The following is a 6000-nucleotide window of genomic DNA, read 5'->3' as shown; positions in this document are numbered from 1 at the left end:
CAGTCGGTTTTGGGGCCTACTTCGATGGGGCATGGTGCGTGAGCAGTGGCCTCCCCACTGGCGGTGGACGCCGCTCATTAAGAACTTGGCGTTCTTGGAACTATTTCCCTTGCTCGTCGCAGTGCGCCTGTGGGGTCACTTATTCGCGAATAAGCAAGTAATTTTTTGGACAGACAACATGGGGGTAGTGGAAGCCGTGAACAATTTCGGCTCACGCTCCCCACCGGTGCTGTCCCTTCTGCGCAGTTTCGTACTAGCATGCTTGCAATTGAACATAGCGTTCAAGGCTCGACATGTCCCGGGGGTGGCGAATAACATTGCTGATACCTTATCCCGGTTACAGATGGTGCTGTTTCGGAGTCTGGTCCCCGAGGCGGACCTAATCGGCAGTCCATGCCCTGCAGACCTGTGGGTGCTGGCGACGACCCAGTAACCTCGTTGGTACGATCATCGCTGGCTCCGGGTACGTGGCGGGCCTATTCGGCAGCGTGGCGCGATTATCAAAGTCTGCCAGGGGAATTGGGTCTCGACGTATTGGGAGTCGGGACCTTGCTATCATTTGTCCTAAACTTAAGGGCAAGGGGTTTAGCGGGAGGATCCATAGGGAAAAAAGTGACAGGGGTCTCCTTCTTTTTGCAGCTAGACGGCAAGGGGGACCCAACAAAGGCGTTTATCGTCAAAAGGGTCCTAGCGGGGTTAACAAATGGGACGGCGACAAATGACAGCAGAAGGCCAGTGACACCAGTGATATTAGAAGGTTTAATGCAGGCCACAGACAGAGTGTGCCTATTGGGGTTCGAGGCGAAACTTTTCCGGCTGACGTTTGCATTGGCTTTCTTCGCAGCACTGCGAGCCGGGGAGCTGGTGTGCGCGTCGTGCAAAGGCGAGGGAGGGATGCAGTTTGAGGACATAGTCTTAGGGGAAGGATGGGTCAAACTACACGTAAAAAGGTCAAAAACAGACCAGCGGGGAAGGGGAGCGTGGATATCCTTGCTAGGGCTACCAGGGACCAAATTTTGCTCAGTGAGCACGCTCAGGGAATACTTGGCATGCAGGCCAGACGGTCAGGGTCCCCGGCTCCTTCACGCGGATGGGGTACGGTTATCTAGATTCCAGTTCCTGCGGGTTTTCCGCATGTGCCTAAGACACCAGGGCCTCGACGAGGCACAATACGGGATGCATTTGTTCCGGATTGGGGCGGCAACGGAAGCATCACACGCGGGGCTGTAAGTTGCTGCGATACAAAAGATAAGGCGATGGAAGTCTAACAGATACCGGTCCTATATCAGGCCCGCATTACCTGGGATTTAGCGTGCTTGGATAAACCCCCTCATCCTCTTTATGCCTTCACAGACGCCGCACCCACTTGGATAATCGGAGACTCGCTTATATACTGGGCAGAGAAGTGGGCTGTCAAACGCCCATGCGGAGCTAACCTCGGGTTGCGAACGGAGGAGGCAAATGTGGTATGGGGGGGAGGTAGGGGGCTGCGGTGGGCTCAGTTGCTCCCGTGGCTAATGGTGATGGGGAAGGATAGGAGGGCACCGCAGATCCTGCTCCTCCACATCGGGGGAAACGATCTGGCCGCTCGACGCTACTTCGAGCTGGTTAATTCAATAAAACACGACCTAGCCCTCATACTCGTCAGTTGGCCAGGAGTACAGATCGTTTGGTCGGACATAGTGTGCAGGAAAGTGTGGAGGGGTGCAAGGGCACCAGGCGTCATCGACCGTGCGTGGGTCAAATTGAACAAGATGGTGGGAAAGTTTGTGACGCAGTGTGGGGGATGGCAGATCACCCATCCCGAGTTCGACTACAAGTCAACCGGCATGTTCCGAGCCGACGGCACACACTTATCCGAGATAGGGGCGGACTTGTTCAATAACGATTTGCAGGAGGGGCTGGAGAGGGTCCTTGCGGGGTTGGCGGCACGGTCTAATTTAAGGAGGTTTAAATAGAGCCGTGAGTGGTGGCAGTTCGGGGGTAAGTGCTTGTCCTTGCCAGATGGGCTCGGGGCGGGCGTCGCCCGGGGGTAGGAGCGATTGGGCGGGGTCAAGCTAACGTGACACCCAGGAACCCACTCGCGACAACGGCCGGCTCTTTAGGGGTCGGCCGGGTACGGGGGCAGCAAGCCAAGGCCTGGCTGACCCTCTGACCCCACTATGGCTTAGACTAGCGCTTACTCCAGTATTCTGATTGTTAATAAACAAAGCCGCGGCTTTTTATACCTCCAAACTGAGTCTGTCATTACTTGTCTGTTATATGTGGGTACCGGTCCCAAGTGGCAGGGGGAGGAGGTCCCTCGCAGCCTCCCTGGTCAAGCAATCCCTCCAGCCAATTAGGCGAGGGAAGCCCATGACCAGGGGGAAAGCCCCCTCCCCCCTCACCTCGCTAGGATCTCTGGGCCGCCGTCGCGGCCCCCCTGGGGGGGGCAGGCCAAGGTTATACAAAAGAGGCAGCCGGGAGCCAATCTTCCATTCTGTTCCCAGTCTGCTGCAAAGTTCCCACCCACCCATCCCATTAGCAAGACAGTCGGGGGCAGACGCTTGCCCCAGGCCACTCTGTGGAGTAGTTACAATTCCCTTGGTGATAAGCTGTCTATACTGCCTGTAAGCTGTAACATGTACCATCATATTTTACAGGGCAGTGTCCGAAGACCTCCCAAGAAACAAAGGACTGAAGTTCCTTCAGGAGGGTTCAGTTGGTCGTTTTGCCACTGTCGCGGCGGCAGTTCGGGGGTAAGTGCTTGTCCTTGCCAGATGGGCTCGGGCGGGCGTCGCCTGGGGATAGGAGCGATTGGGCGGGGTCAAGCTAACGTGACACCCGGGAACCCACTCGCGACAATGGCCGGCTCCTTAGGGGTCGGCCGGGTACGGGGCAGCAGGCCAAGGCCTGGCTGACCCTCTGACCCCACTCTGGCTTGGACTAGCGCTTACTCCAGTATTATGATTGTTAATAAACAAAGCCGCGGCCTTTTATACCTCCAAACTGAGTCTGTCATTACTTGTCTGTTATATGTGGGTACTGGTTCCAAGTGGGAGGGGGAGGGGGTCCCTCGCAGCCTCCCTGGTCATGTCATTTCTATGGAGAATGCAATCCATTTAGTTGAAGCTTTCTATAGAATTGATTGGATTAGGGACAGTTAAGAGTTGGGACTCCTGGGGGGAGGTGAAAGGCTGCTGATCAGATCTGGGAGTAAGAGCATTGTATTGCACAGACTCTGATTTAATCAGTGATGGGTTTTAGCATGCTCTCTGGCTGTTGTGGCACTAACTTAATCTGTGCTTAATCTGTGCTCTGATTGTCCAGTAGAATCTCCCATGTAAAGGATAGAGGTACAAATACAAACCAGCACCCGCAGGGGTTAAAATGTCCAATGAATCCAAAATAAGGGAAGGGGAGATAGAGTCCAAAGAATCCAATGACTGTGGATTCTCCAATCAAGTAGTCCGTGACATGTGAACAGAAACAGAAAATAATATCATAGTGTATACTACATACAAAGACCACAAAAAACAGTTAAACACAATTAGACACAAAGCAGACAACAAACATGACATATAACACAGAAGCTGAAAAATAGCTACATCGATGACGTGGTGTTTATTTGGTCTGGGGGTTCACAATTATTAGATGAGTTCATCACATATCTTAACAGCAATGACAGAAATTTAAAATTTTTATGTCATTCTGATGAACAACAGATCAACTTTTTAGATCTGAATTTATATACTGATAATAATATAATTCAAACAAAGACCTTCTTTAAACCTGTCCAGGCCAATAACTATCTAATGGCAGATAGCCATCATAATCCCCAGTAGATCTGGAATATACCAAAGGGGCAATTTGTCCGCCTGAAGCGCAACTGTTCAGATCCTCAGACCTTTGCGCAACAGGCAGAAGAGTTGAAACAAAAATTTATCCAGAGAAAATATCCTGTTGATCAACTGAATCATGATATGGGACAGGTGGATTCAATTTACAGATCTGCACTGTTGGAGTATCATAAAAAATCTAGATCCAGTGGGGATGATAATATAGCATTTGTTACCCAATACAATCAAATGGCACCATGTATTAGACATGTTCTAAAGAAGTATTGGCCTATTTTATTAAGAGACTACACTCTGGCACAGCTACTTTCTCCCACTCCGAATATAATCTTTACTAAAGCTAACAATCTGAAATCTTTGGTAGCACCGAGCTGTCCACTGTCCAGAAAGAAATCTCATTCATCTACTGCAGTGAAAGGCTTTTTTACGTGTACAAGATGCACTGCCTGTGCCTATGGCAAGACAGGCACAATATTTAAATCCAACGTCACTTTGAAGGTCTATTCAGTTAAATCTTTTATTAACTGCCATTCAACGTATGTAATTTATTTACTTACCTGCCCCTGTGGCCTACAGTATGTAGGGCGGACCGGGAGGTCCTTTCAAAGAAGAGTGTACGAGCATGTGTACAATATCAAAAAGGGTTTAACAACTCATAGTGTGTCCAACCATTTTTTAATGTGTTATAACCAGGACCCTAAGGGACTTTGCTGTCAGGCAATTGAAACTGCCACTACCAGCTGGAGGGGGGGCCATAGGCTCAATCAGATCAGCAGACGGAAAGTCTTCTGGATCTATGAGCTTAGAACCCTCTCTCCAAATGGTTTGAACCTAGATTTTGACCTAGGGGTCTTTCTGACCAAATAAGAGTGGATTGTATTTTATTCTGTTGCTGGTAGCATATTCCAGTTATCATTTTTAAATGCCTTCCCCATACAACCCCTTTCTTCCCCCCTTCCCCCCCCCAACAGTTATTAATTATTATTTTCCAATTATTTATTTTGTATTATTCTTTATTCAATCTTTATATATTGTACTGGAACCAGATTCCATATTCCTCTGTTCCCCTTTACAGCTTTGGGATTCATTTCTTCCTAGTTTGGCTTTCTGTTATTTTCCCTGTCCCAGCAGCTAGCTGTATGTGAAAAGGCAACATTATTGCTACATGTTGTTTACACAGCCTGTGTTGGTCGCTTGCAAGCTCATTTTCTTCTAGCTGAGAGTGGGCTATTCCTACCCCCCTGTCCTTGCTGACAGTTAGTATAGTCTCACTTCCCTTCTAGTGTGACCCTTGTTCCTCACTTCCTTTTCACCCTGGACTCTGAGTGAGTAACTGCCTACTATTTACCCCAGCAAGGCCTTTTTGTTTTACACTGTTTCATCCTTGATACATTGCACTTCAGACAGAGAAGCACTCTCTACCTCCACTACATCTACAAGTACCTATCTCCCTGTGATTTCCCTCAATAAAACTAAGAGAGAAAAGGACTTGTTTGTGCTTTGGAAGAGGGAAGACATGAGTTAAGCTTACTGGAACTATTCATACATCATTCGTGACCCTGGTTTCAGGAAATATATTCTCATTTTATTTGTATTATTTTATTAATTTATAAGCACGTATATCAACTTGTAACATATGTGTGAAATATTAATATATACATTTTTGTCGTTGATTATGATGTATAACAAATACTTTATTATGTTATTTGATTATGTTTTGTGATTTTGTTTTTCTGTCTGTCTAAGTTTGATTTGTAGTATGTCTTTGTCAGAAGCTGTCCTTTTAAAACCTTTATTGGACTATGATTACATTTGGTCCAATCAGTGCTGAGTGAGGTGTATATAGTGCAGCTTTATCTCCACTTAACCATCCCCTGAGGAAGTGACGTCAGTCACGAAATGCGTAGGGTCAAAGGTCACGGCGCCTTCGGAGAGAGCTGGTCACGTGAGCATTCCTGATCACCCCCGCAGGAAGCGACGTCATCATGAGAGAGGTCCCAATCGGCGAGTGTAGCTGTGCAGCTCCCCTTCCTTATTTCCACTCTGGGAATTACCTCTGTATTGAAGGGAGTCTGAGGCATCATCTGATATACACAAACGCCCACGGAGGACTCTCCCTGCATCGGACATCTGCTCCTGTCTGGTTTCATACGCTCGTTTATAC

The sequence above is a fragment of the Ascaphus truei genome, chromosome 5, assembly GCF_040206685.1.
Source record: "Ascaphus truei isolate aAscTru1 chromosome 5, aAscTru1.hap1, whole genome shotgun sequence".
Classification (NCBI taxonomy): Eukaryota; Metazoa; Chordata; class Amphibia; order Anura; family Ascaphidae; genus Ascaphus; species Ascaphus truei.
This window is presented reverse-complemented; position numbering follows the sequence as displayed.